The sequence below is a fragment of the Cherax quadricarinatus genome, chromosome 88, assembly GCF_038502225.1.
Source record: "Cherax quadricarinatus isolate ZL_2023a chromosome 88, ASM3850222v1, whole genome shotgun sequence".
In the NCBI taxonomy this organism is placed as follows: domain Eukaryota; kingdom Metazoa; phylum Arthropoda; class Malacostraca; order Decapoda; family Parastacidae; genus Cherax; species Cherax quadricarinatus.
In genome coordinates this window covers 5,930,858-5,946,425 of record NC_091379.1, presented here as the reverse complement: position 1 = coordinate 5,946,425, position 15,568 = coordinate 5,930,858, and the positions used below count along the sequence as shown (strand labels likewise).

Below are 15,568 nucleotides of genomic sequence, written 5' to 3'. Positions count from 1 at the left end.
CCCCATGATGCTATACTCGCCTCCATGATATGTTAACCCCATGAAGATATACTTCTCATACCAGACACCCACACTTTGATGCCGGGGAAGGGCTCTTGATCCAAAGAACTGGGGCTGCTTTCCTCCCTTGGCTCAAGTCAATACTTTCCCATATTTCCTATGCGGTGTATAATGTACATATACATTGCTCACGCCAGGCACATCATGTAATCTGTACAAATTTCTACTTACACCAGGCACATCGTGTAATTTAAAATTTTTGCTTACAATGTATTGGCTACGAGGAAGCAAAATACACGAGAAAACGAACCCACTGGGGTAGAATAAATCAAAGATAGCTTGCTGAGGAAGGAGAACTTTATCTTCACATACACTTATTACGAAGATTTTGAAGTTGTGTTCCCTGTGTACACACGTTGTATATTTTTTATAAAGAGTACAGCTAACTAAAAAAGAATAACTAAAAAAAATACGAGGAAAGACTCTTGGAGAATGAAATTAAGTTAAATGTAAAATATGTAGAACTGTTGTGGCCAAGATTCATTCAGTTAATATTTAATCTCAGGTTATGGAGTACCTACTTGAAGAAATGAAAGCCAGTATGGTAGTATAAATACTCTTACAATGTACTTCAAGCCAGTGCTTTTCACTCGGGGTGACCCAGGCTTAGAATTGGGGTAACATGGCTAGTTAGGGTGACCTTCCTTAGCTCTTCTTCATGCCTCGGTAAGATAGCTTGATTTAAAATATTCTAATATGTCTATATATATGTCGAAAAAAACATGAATTTTCGACCCTTGTCGACGTCAAAACAAGAAATAGATGTGCCTCCTAGTCATCGAGATATTTCTTGTAAGCGAGTACCAGTACTAACTCAATCCTGGGTTAAGCTGCAAGTACGTCTGAGGTTGCACTATCAGTTAATGCAGACATAACTAAATGTAAACTTTACCTGAGGAATTATTGTTACACCCTGCCTCATTATGTGCTGGAATGCGGAAAAAATGAATTATGGGACGCTCACTTTTTTGCTTCAAGAATTATCTAAGTATTTTATCCATAGTGATATGAGGAAATGGTATGGTGATACCGACAAGATGTGGAAAAAGACACTTATGTACAGTTCAGGACGTTTATTAAAGGAAACGTTTTGCCACGAGTGGCTTCTTCAGTCCTAATGGACTGAAGAAGCCACTCGTGGCGAAACGTTTCCTTTAATAAATGTCCTGAACTGTACATAAGCGTCTTTTTCCACATAGTGATATATTACCAACCTTTCTGGAAAAAAAATACCCTGACTACCAACTTTATATAGCTCAACTATTTAAGCCTGTCTAAATCCAGGCAACGCTGTATGACCCTGGTGGGTTTAGCGCTTGGTTTTGATTATAAGTCTAAATTCAACCATACTAACAATACTAATAATGATGATCTGATAAGAAATGTCACCATATCAAAAACAATATACTCAGATCACAACATAATTGAGGTTCAGACATGTATGCGTGGAGCCCCAGACCGACATAATGAGACTAGTCACGAGGGAGCATCACCAAATTCAACTTCAATAACAAAAACATAAAGTGGGACCAAGTAAACCAAGTCCTAACCGATATAAGCTGGGAAGATATACTAAGCAACACAGACCCCAACGTATGCCTAGAACAGATTAACCTGGTGGCACTCGATGTATGCACAAAGCTTATTCCTCTAAGAAAAAGGAGGAGTAGATGTAAAATAGAAAGAGACAGGCGCTCCCTTTACAGGCGACGAAAAAGAATAACAGAGCGGCTAAAAGAGGTCAATATATCTGAAATGCGTAGGGAGACACTGGTCAGAGAAATAGCAAGCATCGAACTCAAGCTAAAGGAATCTTATAGGAGTCAGGAATCGCGGGAAGAACTAAAAGCCATAAATGAAATCGAAAGAAACCCAAAGTATTTCTTCTATGCCAAATCAAAGTCGAGAACAACATCCAGTATTGGGCCCCTACTTAAACAAGATGGGTCTACACAGATGACAGCAAGGAAATGAGTGAGCTACTCAAGTCCCAATATGACTCAGTTTTTAGCAAGCCGCTAACCAGACAGAGTTGAAGATCAAAACGAATTTTTTATAAGAGAGCCACAAAATTTGGTTAACACAAGCCTATCCGATGTTATCCTGACGCCAAATGACTTCGAACAGGCGATAAATGACATGCCCATGCACTCTGCCCCAGGGCCAGACTCCTGGAACTCCGTGTTCATCAAGATCTGCAAGAAGCCCCTATCACGAGCCTTTTCCATCCTATGGAGAGGGAGCATGGACACGGGGGTCGTCCCACAGTTACTAAAAACAACAGACAGCCCCACTCCACAAAGGGGGCAGTAAAGCAACAGCAAAGAACTACAGACCGATAGCACTAACGTCCCATATAAAAATCTTTGAAAGGGTCCTAAGAAGCCAGATCACCACCCATCTAGAAACCCATCAGTTACACAACCCAGGGCAACATGGGTTTAGAACAGGTCGCTCCTGTCTGTCTCAACTATTGGATCACTACGACAAGGTCCTAAATGCACTAGAAGATAAAAAGAATGCAGATGTAATATATAAAGACTTTGCAAAAGCCTTCGACAAGTGTGACCATGGCGTAATAGCGCACAAAATGCGTGCTAAAGGGATAACAAGAAAAGTCGGTCGATGGATCTATAATTTCCTCACTAACAGAACACAGAGAGCAGTCGTCAACAGAGTAAAGTCCGAGGCAGCTACGGTGAAAAGCTCTGTTCCACAAGGCACAGTACTCGCTCCCATCTTGTTCCTCATCCTCATATCCGACATAGACAAGGATGTCAGCCACAGCACCGTGTCTTCCTTTGCAGATGACACCCGAATCTGCATGACAGTGTCTTCCATTGCAGACACTGCAAGGCTCCAGGCGGATATCAACCGAATCTTTCAGTGGGCTGCAGAAAACAATATAAAGTTCAACGATGAGAAATTTCAATTACTCAGATATGGTAAACACGAGGAAATTAAATCTTCATCAGAGTACAAAACAAATTCTGGCCACAAAATAGAGCGAAACACCAACGTCAAAGACCTGGGAGTGATCATGTCGGAGGATCTCACCTTCAAGGACCATAACATTGTATCAATCGCATCTGCTAGAAAAATGACAGGATGGATAATGAGAACCTTCAAAACTAGGGAGGCCAAGCCCATGATGACACTCTTCAGGTCACTTGTTCTATCTAGGCTGGAATATTGCTGCACACTAACAGCACCTTTCAAGGCAGGTGAAATTGCTGACCTAGAAAATGTACAGAGAACCTTCACCGCGCGCATAACGGAGATAAAACACCTCAATTACTGGGAGCGCTTGAGGTTCCTAAACCTGTATTCCCTGGAACGCATGCGGGAGAGATACATGATTTTATACACCTGGAAAATCCTAGAGGGACTAGTACCGAACTTCCACACGAAAATCACTCACTACGAAAGCAAAAGACTTGGCAGACGATGCAACATCCCCCCAATGAAAAGCAGGGGTGTCACTAGCACGTTAAGAGACCATACAATAAGTGTCAGGGGCCAGAGACTGTTCAACTGCCTCCCAGCATACATAAGGGGGATTACCAACAGATCCCTGGCAGTCTTCAAGCTGGCACTGGACAAGCACCTAAAGTCGGTTCCTGACCAGCCGGGCTGTGGCTCGTACGTTGGTTTGCGTGCAGCCAGCAGTAACAGCCTGGTTGATCAGGCTCTGATCCACCAGGAGGCCTGGTCACAGACCGGGCCGCGGGGGCGTTGACCCCCGGAACTCTCTCCAGGTAAACTCCAGGTACATTACTAACATTATATAAATAATGCAAAACCACATATAAACCACACTGTAATGTTTCATGACTGAATTTATGTATGTATTACCAATTCATTGACATTGGAATCAGGTAAAAAAAATACAAATAGTTAATTACCACTGTAGCTTCAGGCCTCTAGTCCCATAACTCATTAACTGCCTCTAACGATTTTCCGGTAAATAAATGGTTCAGAGAACAGACAGGATGGCGAGTTACACACTTGTGCAACACTTGGGTATCTGTATCGTGGAAACGTTTCGCCAACCAGTGGCTTCCTCAGTTTAATACAGAGAAAAATGGTTGAAGATTAAAAGGAGTTTGAGGTAATCAGTCCCTCAGCCTCGAGTCCAAAAATTGGAGCCACCCTTTCTTTCTTTGGATTAAACCTGATTACTTGCCATTCTACAGGCGCTCTATGATAACCACAGATATAATGCTGCCTCACGAATATTATGATGGGAAACATGGTCACGTGACTTTCAACAGGAAGGAAAGTAGTCTGCAACACTACGTTGTTATATCACAATAAGTCGACCTACAAGACAGTAGTACTTTGGTGTGTTATAATGGTGCAGCTACATCAACTGATGGTGATGCATTGTTGTATGACCCTTGTGGGTTTAGCGCTTAGTTTTGATTGTAATAATTGATGGTGGTGCAGCAGCTGAGGAAGCTTAGGCCTTGACAGCTGGGTAAACACTGACGTCACATGGGCGGTTATTACGTCATCAGTGCGGGCGGGGTAATAGGGCGGTGCCAGAGGTGTTGAGTGGGGGTATTTTAAGTTCTAGGCTAATATGCCCCCTCCCCGGCCCTCTCACCATTAGCACAAGGCTACCCACTTCTTTCCCCTGCGACAAACGGCTTCTCTCCTCTCTGGACATTCACTATATACTCGCATTATTTTTCAACGTTAAGTTCTGGATGTTTGTCGAGTAGGTGAAGAGGGCGTCACCAGCCCCGCCCACCCTGGTCACTGTGTGTTACTCACCTATTTGTGATACTAGGTCCACACTCCCAGCTCCAAGAGCCTTATCGTATCTCTTCTTAAAGATATGTATGGAACCTACCTCCACTACACACTCCAGATTGTTCCACTTCCTGACAACTCTAAGGTTGAAGAAATACTTCCTAAGATCTCTATGTCTCATCTGAGTCAAGTTTCAGTTGTGTCCCATCTCTGAAAAATTCTGACCCTGTCCATATTGTCAACTCATCTCGGTATTTTATACGTCATTATCATGTCTTCCCTATCCCTCCTGTCCTGTGTGTGTGTACGTACTCACGTAGTTGCACTCGCCTGTCAGTCTTTGCAGGAGCCAACTCACAGCTAAAAGCTATTGGCCCACCTTTAAATTGCTGTACCAGATTATCATTTATCGGAGTCGGCTAGATCTGAGAAACCATAATATATTGTAACTTTTGTAATAATAAAACATTATAAGACCACCGCCGCAGCAAGAACAATTACTGGCTCCATATCCTCCAGCTCCTAATCAAAAAACCCAGGGTTCATTCCTGGGGCGGTTGAAGACATTGGGCATGTTTCCGTACGCCTATTTTCTTCTTGACCTGGCAGTAAGTAGGTATCGGAGTTCTTCACCTAGCAATAAGTAGGTATCCAGGAGTTAGCCTACTGTTGTGAATCTCGACTGGAAGCCTGGATAACTCAACTATTGAAGATTGAGACACTTATGCAGCATATGGGAATCTTTATTCAGGAAACGTTTCGCCACACAGTGGCTTCATCAGTCCAATACAAAGAGGAAGGCTTAAGGAGAGGAGGAGAATGAGGTAATCAGTCCCTCAACCTGGAGTCGATGTGTTCAGTCCACCTATCTTGTAGAATGTACAGCATAGGGCCGTAGACGTGGCTTATATACTGTAGTGAGGTGAAGTGAAGCAGGCGGAGGCGGGGTCATAGTGGTACCATCCACTAGTCGAAGTAGGTCATCGTCCAAAGGTTGAACAAGTGTTGAAGAATTCTTTGTAACAAGATCCCATGATGCTGCTGTGTCTGACAGTTGTACAAAGAGGAAGGCTTAAGGTGGACTGAACACATCGACTCCAGGTTGAGGGACTGATTACCTCATTCTCCTCCTCTCCTTAAGCCTTCCTCTTTGTATTGGACTGATGAAGCCACTGTGTGGCGAAACGTTTCCTGAATAAAGATTCCCATATGCTGCATAAGTGTCTCAATCTTCAACTTGTCGGTTTTTCAAACCACTCATCACAACTCAACTATTACCTGTCTCGCTTCACCAACGATATTAGTAGAGGATCAACTCACCACCCTAGGAAAAACAAACTTTATTCTGCAATGTCTTGATACGCTTTTATTTTGCATTAGCACTTACCAAGAGACTTAACCTCTCTAAAATATATAAGCAAGCTATAAGAATTTGCTCAACTAGAACTGGCTGTTTTCCTTCGGAGTTATTCTTCACTGAATCTGTAATAAGTTGGTACACAGCAACTATTCAAGGATATAGCATCATGACACAGGATAAGCATATACCGAGAAGTATATGCATCTGTGTATATAGGCTGACTTTAGTATCTTTTATTTAGAGGTATTCTTGACTGGTGATGAATAGGCTACTTGTAGCCTCGTATCGTAGACAAACTTCAGACAAAATTAACCAACCATTTGCTTCTGAGAGCACATTGATGTTATAGATACAGCGATACACTTTATAGATAAAACCCAAGATAAGTGAAGAGAGCCAAGCCGTGAGGCTGATTTCCGATGAGGTTCTTTGGCCCTCCCCAGGATACAACACACTACTAACTCCTAGGTATCTATTTTACTGTTAAGTGGAAAAAGCAACTTGTTTGAGGAGACTCCCAATTGTCTCTCATCACCCACGACTGAATCTGAACTCTAGTAGCTGAGAATTTTATAGAGCCTTTTGACGGGGCTAGTCATTTAACGGTGCTAACAATAAAGACTATACAACACACAATAAAAACAAATTTAACAAACAAAAACTAAGGACATAACACACTCAGCACAAATACAATCATACCTAAATTCCTTTGGTTGTTACTTTTAAAAATTCATGAGACGGACCACAGTATTAGCTTGCATTTGTATCTATTAAATTTACTGGAAATCATTAAAGCTACAGGGTTCATACAGGGCATAGGAAATAGGCGGTAATCAGGTCTGATCCAAGGAAGAGGAGAGCAGCTCCAATTTCTCGGATCAAGACCCCTTCACCAGCATCAGGGCATCCCCCCCTTTGAAGAGCTGACTTTAGTTTCATTAATTTCACATGTAATACCAACATTCCCGCGACGGCTGACACATCTCGTTGTGAATGCATACCAGGTTTTCTAATCAATGCCATAATAGTTGTAGCTTATGTGAATCGTGCTTATGAGGTTACATTTTTTCCACGGTGATTCTGTACCTCCTTGATACCATCTGGCGTTTATCAGCACAGCAGAGGGTGTGAGTGGTCTGATTGACATGTTTCTGAATGTAAAGATGGTGCTTCTCTTTATTTATCAAGGAACAATCAAGTGTCTCTCCAGATGCGGGTCTGCCAGTTGATGACCACTAATTGAATATCAAATGGTTATAATCATAACAATTTTTAAAAGGGTGGACCGGTAGGCCAGTGTGAGGCTTCGGTCAGATGACCAAGAGCTCCAGCTGTGGGTCATCATACAACTTAAGATCCGCGGCAGGAAACACTTGTCCTGCTTCCTAACAAACCTCATCTTACCTAACTACTCACTGAGCAGACATAATATAGTGTACTGGAGCCTGGTTTTCCACCCACTTTCTTTTAAACTAAGGAATAAGTGTGAAGTGTTCATAACATTAGCAACTTCCTGCCTAACCTGGCCCTTCACCCCCACCTGACAGCCATCCTTTCTTCCGCCTAACCCCACTAGCACAGAATCATCCTTTATCCCACCTAACAACCATTCTTTCTCCACCTAGCCCCACCTCCCACAACCACCTATCTCCCACCTGGCACACAATTCCCCCCCCCCCCCTCTCAACGACACACTGGGCACAAATAGATACACAACCCCCAAGGAGATGGTTACACCATGGTACTATTTTGTAAAGATGTGTAATTGCTATACCCGGACATTACCTCACGGTATTTGAGATTTTTGAGACAAGGAGGATTATACAGGTGATTAGTGGAGGATGTTGTAGTAGCAATGGTGGTGGAATGAGTGATAAGCATTATCAGCAGACTGTGATGATTCTCACGAGAATATGAGAACTCACTGTACATCTTAACTCTCACTAAGGTACACGTGTTTATTCAATTAGCATACAAACAGTGTTGCCGTAAATAAAAATAATTTGTATTCAGATTTCAGTCCTATATATAGTAAGTAGTAGTAGTATATATATATATATATATATATATATATATATATATATATATATATATATATATATATATATATATATATATATAATGTATATATATATTGTGTGTGCCGAATAGGTAATTATTATAAAGGGAAGCGCTAAACTCGTAGGATTATGCAGCGCCTGGGGGGAATTTGTAAGGTATTCAGGCTTAATTCAGGAAACCGGGGCACATATCCAATTCCCTAGATCAAGAGCCCCTCACCAACATCGAAGAACCTTCCTTGAGGGGCCGAATAGGTAAAACTTGCAATTTTGGCTTAAATAACAACGCTCTTCTTGCCGAACAAGGCAAGCGAAAATTTGTGGATGCAATAATTTCGCAAAAATCATTCTGAACCTAACGAAAAAAATATACAGCATTGTGTTTGTTTATTATTAAATTACTGTAAACTTATCTTAAATATATTTAGTTGGATTAGGCTAAATTAAATTGCACTTGTTGGGTAAGTTCTCTAAGGTTCTTTTGGTACAAAACCCCTCAAGAGAGGTTCCTTGACGCTGGTGAGGGGCTCTTGATCTAGGGAATTGGGTCTGTGCTCTAGTTCCTTGAATTGAGTCTGCATACCTTTTATCCCCCCACAGGCGCTGTATAATCCCTACGGGTTTAGCGCTCCCTATGATTATAATTTTGGTACAAAATTATTAATTTTTACATTAACATAAATGAAAAAAAAATACATCAACGTATTACCTGGGGTTTACCTGGAGGGGGTTTCGGGGGTCAACGCCCCCGCGGCTCGGTCTGAGACCAGGCCTCATGGTGGATCAGGGTCTGATCAACCAGGCTGCTACTGTTGGCCGTATAAGAGAGAATTTTAGAAACGACTTAATTTTAAACGAAGTCTTGCTAATTGACCAATTTTACCTATTAGGCACATTATATAAATAAATAAATATATATATATATATATATATATATATATATATATATATATATATATATATATATATATATATATATATATATATATATATATATATAATTAAGAAAATTATAAATGAAGTGTCGCAAATATTGTAATAAATATCCTTGACATTCAAACATTTCTTTTACAAATATCGTCTGAGATCTTTCACATTCAGCAGTCATTTCGTCTAGTACACGGTGTTCATTTTCATTCCAAACACTGAAAATCTGCAGCAGCAGGGGTATTGTGGAAAATTGCATTTACTTGGATGTATTATTATATACATAACAGTAAATGAACATTGATAATTATTATTTATCAATGTTACATCGACAAGTAGGAATTTGGGACACCTAGGTCGCAGAAATGTCCCCCTTCGATACCTACCACTGTCATAACCACAAGTTGCTCTGGACCTATTAATTAAATGAAATATACATACACCAGGAATACTGGTAAATATATAAATTTGTGGACTGTATATTAAAAATAATAAATGGTTATATATATATATATACACAATTACATAACAGAAGGAAAATATATCTTAATATCACTCACCAATTTGACTGGAGATTAATGTGTATCATACTCAGAAAACCTCACTAACTAAATCTATGAAAATAATGCTGGCCAGAATTACACACAAATCTAGAGAGCTTATCTGAGGTTCCTGGAGCTGTCTTGTCCAGTCGTCTGATATCTCAAGTTATGCAGGAATGCACATCCACCAATTTCGCCTCCTATTTGAGAGGTGTCAACACAATTTTAACCTCTAGAGCACGAAAAATTCTTCCCATTACACCAACGTTTGTACAAAATTCAAAACCAAGATGGCGAGTCTCCTCCTGCGCAGACGCAGGCTTTCCGTTTTCTATGACAAATATTATTAAATACAGTATGGCCATCTATATACATATAAATACTGAATTTCTGGAAAATATATACAGTATTTTCCACAGGTATCCTAGAACAAGTTTTTTTTGACACTTATGTAACACTAGTATTAAACACAATATGGTTATAATTATAACCTTGACTTTTAAAGGGGTGAAGTGGTAAGCCAGCGGAAGGCCTCAGTCAAATGATCAAAAGCTCCAGTGGCGGGTTATTATATGACTAAGACTCGTGTCAGGAAACACTTGTCCTGTTTCCTGACAAATATTATCTAACCTAACCTAACTTGTTTTAAAGGCACTTCCTGACCTGTATGTTCTCATGTCCAGGATAAAGTTATTTTGGATAACTTACTTTTTTTTGATGTTCGTTATCAGAGTACGATGACACTAAGTTTCTTGTATTAGTGTGCAAGCATTGTACCTGTCTATAGATAAACTTTAGTTTGGTATTACTTACAGTATCAGAAGTAACCGTATATTACTGGAGGTTATCTTGTGCTAGGTAAGAGGTGGTCTGGTAGCTCACATACGACGCTGCACGAACTGCTGTATCACTATGAAGTTCACTGACACTGGGGTAAACTAGCACTCTCGGGACCACTAGTACTATCCTCCTTGCACACAAGCTTGCAGTATGGGAGAGCAACACCCCGAGGAAGGACAGAGGAAGACTGACGTGAATATAACCACTCTGAAGGTGGTGGTGGCGACCAGACAAGCGGAACCTTCCCATGGTAGTGGGCGGCCACTCAAGGTTCCTCACTACTTCAACACTCTCACTGCTGCCCACCTCTCTTTATCCTTCAGAGTACCTTGAAGCTGCTGAAAGCTATTGATCCAAGGAACTGGAACTACCCGCTCATCAAGGGAACTTGGTAATTCCATGTATATATGGAGGTAGAAGAGGCGCCTACAAATATGAGAATGGGAGGTAATAGTCGAGTCATGGTAAGATAATTTCAATTCCTTAGATCAAGATCCCTTCGCCGACATCAAGGCACACTACCCTTATACTCTTTCCTTTCAAGGGCGTAGAATGCTTCTAATAACTTTCTTGGTGTCTTCTCATGTATGACAGAATATTTCATGAGAAACACTTAAGTGACAAAGAAAAAAAAACACTGAAGCCTCATAAAGCACTGTGACATCTATCGACTGGAAGACAATACATGTACTATGGTAGAATAAAAAATAAGCATATTTAAATGACATACGAATATATATCCACTTCGGGAAATACCATACTACCAAGGAATATATTTACAATAAAATCTGTGGGAAGCTTTGAATATAACAACTCAAACAAATAAGACAGTGAAAGAAAGCAGACACAGAAGAAGATCGACACCATGCCTAACTCTAGGGTAGGGTAGGTGCCTGAGCCAGAGCTTACAGCTCACAAGACTGTCATTCCCATTAACCCCTTTGGGGCGGGGATGGCAGACCAGAGAGGCCTAGCTTGTGGCTAGGCCTGGGGACACTTGGTCCCAAAGATGAGGAGGTACTTGTGCCTTCTCCCATGGGAGACTTAGGTCTCAGACACTCCCAAAAGAGTGAGCCGAGGCCGGGCCACCACTTGGAAAAGGCCCGGGCCGGGAGAATACCGGCGAATCTTTATTAATAATAATAAACAGGCACCGAAAATCAAGGAAGATCGCAAGACTTTTATATTCAAATATAAAAAAATATGACATGAACGTCACCGTGAGACCTTGCAGAACCTTTAAATCTCACTGGATTGATGAAGCTACTCAGAATATCCTAGTACGACACGCGTATTTAAAACATTTTCTGACCCATTGTATCACTGAAGCAACTTAAGAGTGACGACACCTCGTGCAGCCTTCAGGAGGAAGAGAAATCTTTATGTAAACTGCGCGTATATTGAAGAAAAGGCAGATAGAGGATTAAATCCAAATCGGGTTCCTTGATGCTCGCAAAGGGCTCTTGATAAATGGAGCTATCCTCCATGTCCTTGAATCAAACCTTATTACCCCCGTCCCCATACAGGGACTGTCCAGATGTTTTATATATGAGAGGCGTAGGGCAATCTGGTTGACTTGTCTTGAAGCAGCGTTATTTTATTTGGCGGCTTATTAAGTCTCCCTCGGCGCCAATCCTGTCCCAATCTCTATATGGCCTAAATGTGTCATAATAATAATGATAATAATGAAAACGGTGCATTAGCGTTCAAAATTCACCTGAAAACTTGCCTCAGCACAGTGGGTGGGAAGGAATGGCCACTATTTGTCTGACAGATAAACATTAGCTAACCTCGGCCGATTCCACATCAAGCAAGTGAAGGACATGGCCTTTTCTCTTTGTGATACTGTCTTGAAATACCTGGGTAAATACTTTCTCCTTGAGTGTGTTCCCATTTTTACGTACTTTTTCCTAAACTTTTTTTCGTTTTTTTTTCTCTCTTTGTTTCCGATTCTTCACCAATAAAAGGTATTACATATGCCTTATATGAATAATGTTAGAAATAATGAAATAGTTCTATGATATCTGTGAAGTTGCAGACAGGTGCAGAACTGACTTGAATAATAAGTAAAAAAATGAACAGCATTAAATGTCCCAATGGCAATAAGTCACATTGTTTTACTTTATTGAGTTACGTGTAATTTAACCTTGGACAAGTTACTAAACAGCACCATTGTAAAATTGAAATTCTAGTACGAAACCTTAATAAAGACGTGCTTATTATTCAAAGAATGCAATATACAGCTTAGGTGGCAGAAGCAGGAAAGTTGTCTGTCTGGTTGGTTTTATTGGGTTGTCCTTTTAAAACTACGTAATGTATTATATATAGCTATTTTTATAGTTTAGAGGTATATTTTATTATATAAATTCTCGAATATTAAGCAGGTTGTGAGATAGAGCTATTTATATTTTCTGCAAAATGGATTTTTTTTTTTGGTAGCCAAACGTAACGTAACTCAAATTAACCCAGAATTTAATTCCTAGTCTGGGTTAGATTAGGTTAATGTGGGTTCGTTAGGTTAAGTTTGGTTACAAAACAAAACATTTTTTCCCATAAGCCCAAAATGCAACATTCTACGCTGCACAACCCAATTAATGTAAGAGACTTTATATAACCTTTTGCTAAGCTCAAAACCCAATATCTAAGCTGAATAATTATCATGTGTGTGTGCTCATAGACCAGTGTCAAAACAAAATACTTATTTACTTATTTGCATTAATAATACTTGCTGACACTTTCTGTTTAACAAAATGAACAATGTACTAAAGTAAAATAAGTTTATTAAGGTACATTTGTACGTAAGTACAATGAAGCAAGTTTTGGATGATTACAACTGCCTTACACAGTTGACTTATTAACACTAAGGTTCTTTCTAATATTTTACTGTTAGAACCTAGCTATTGGATACCGCTGAAATCAATCGGTATAACCTTGATATTAGTGTAGGGTTCTTGATCCCATGAGCTGGAGGCATTATACCCTTCCTTTGATCGAACTTGATAAACGGCGGTATGACCTACAGATTTGTAGCTTGTGAGTTCATTACCTTGTACCTATGTGATGAATGGTTTGAAAAACCGACAAGTTGAAGATTGAGACACTTATGCAGCATATGGGAATCTTTATTCAGGAAACGTTTCGCCACACAGTGGCTTCTTCAGTCCAATACAAAGAGGAAGGCGTAAGGAGAGGAGGAGAATGAGGTAATCAGTCCTTCAACCTGGAGTCGATGTGTTCAGTCCATCAATCTTGTAGAATGTACATTCTACAAGATTGATGGACTGAACACATCGACTCCAGGTTGAGGGACTGATTACATCATTCTCCTCCTCTCCTTACGCCTTCCTCTTTGTATTGGACTGAAGAAGCCACTGTGTGGCGAAACGTTTCCTGAATAAAGATTCCCATATGCTGCATAAGTGTCTCAATCTTCACCTTGTACCTAGTTCAGCCATCAAAACTTTGGAGCCCGGTCCCTGGACCCATTGTGTACCTCTGTAATCTGTAAATACCTTTGTAACTTACACAAATAACCCGCACATAGAAGAGAGAAGCTTCTCTCTTTTATGTGCGGGTTATTTGTGTATCGTTCCAGTCACGGTATTGTGCCTTTTTGTTATTTACCTTTGTAACTTGTCATGATTGTGACTAGACCTACCTGGAGTTCATTACCTTTGTAAATTGTGAGTTCATTACCTTTGTAAATTGTGAATTCATTACCTCTGTAACTTGCTCAGCTATCCAAACTTTGAGGCCCAGTCCCTGGACCCATTATGTACCTCTGTAATCTTTTGACTACCGCCCACTGGATGGGTATGGGGTGCATAATAAACATATTAAACTAAACTAACTTGATCCTCCGTTCACTACCAAAGTGTACTCACCGAAGTTAGAGAAAACGGTGTCTGGCAGCCAACACGAGATGAGTCAATACTGACGTGAGTCGGGGATGTGGGTTGGTTATTTTAATCTCCTTTGCTATTTGGTCTCCCATATTTATCACCGGAACATTCTTTAGTCTTCCAGGAATACACATACACTGCGCGGGATTATAGGAACCGTATTCATCAACATGTATTACCGGTGGTCGCCATTTATTTTGTAAATTATATTTTCCTGTTTGACTTACATAACGTGACTGGAACACTGTTAATAATATTTGAACTTGATAGCTCATCTGTAGCTGAGAGAGAGGGAGAATTAAAACGTTTTCCTCAGTATGTGGTTGCAGGGGTCGAGTCTTAGCTCCTGGTCTCTCTTCTCAACTTGGCGCTAGCCAGATTCACTCATACCCTCGTGGGCCCTATCGTGCCTATTCTTAAAACTATGTATGAAGTCTGAATGTGAAAGTGTGTACGAGACTGAGTGTAAAAGTCTAAGTGAATGAGTACATAGTGGTGGGTACAAGAACAATAGTACAGTGAATTACAGTAGTACAGTGAGTCACAGTAGTAGAGGAGTGAAAAGAGTTGTGTTTACCTGTGTGGTGGATTTGCCTCTTCTGCCAGAAGACAGATCACTCCCAATTACCTTCGTCGGAAAGTGCTCCTTAGGTACCAGGTAACTTCAGGCGCAGGTATTTAGGCACCAGGTGCGGTACGCCTTCGTCAGGAGGCACAGGGGGATAATCACATGCGGGAGGTTATCACAGTGGCGCGGGTGATCACGGCGGCGCGGGTGATCACGGTGGCGCGGGTGATCACGGTGGCGTGGGTGGTGACGGAGGCGGTGTAGGGACACACGCCAGGGTAGAGAGGTACCACAACCTCCCTCACTGCCGCTGCTGCAGTAATGCCTTTATATTTGGGTGGAGGGTTGGGCTATTCCCGTTGTCTGACGTACCTCTGACTCACCCCCCCCCCCAACCTTCTTCACTCACCCCTCTACACACGCGCAGACACACATACCTGTATTACAATACACATTACAGTACACGTATAACCATTTGTTGCGTCAGTACATGCGTGTTTCATTTATCTAAATACATGTGCTTTTTTGTTTAGGTGTGCTCATGCACGTGT

The 15,568-nt window shown here is 40.9% G+C and overlaps 1 protein-coding gene across 3 annotated transcripts in view; it reads right to left on the bottom strand.

The window, feature by feature from the left end:
* The window catches only part of LOC128698527 (serine/arginine repetitive matrix protein 2-like), a 55,635-nt gene extending 40,282 nt beyond the window's left edge, over positions 1–15,353 (bottom strand). Inside the window, exon 1 of one of the 3 annotated variants that reach the window (XM_070103915.1) lies at positions 15,027–15,353. The gene's annotated coding sequence lies outside the window, so the exon portion shown is untranslated. Of the gene's footprint in view, positions 1–10,520; positions 10,756–15,026 lie in introns of those variants that run through there. The other 2 variants (XM_070103916.1, XM_070103917.1) reach the window with 2 other exon arrangements.
* Positions 15,354–15,568: the final 215 nt, after the last annotated feature.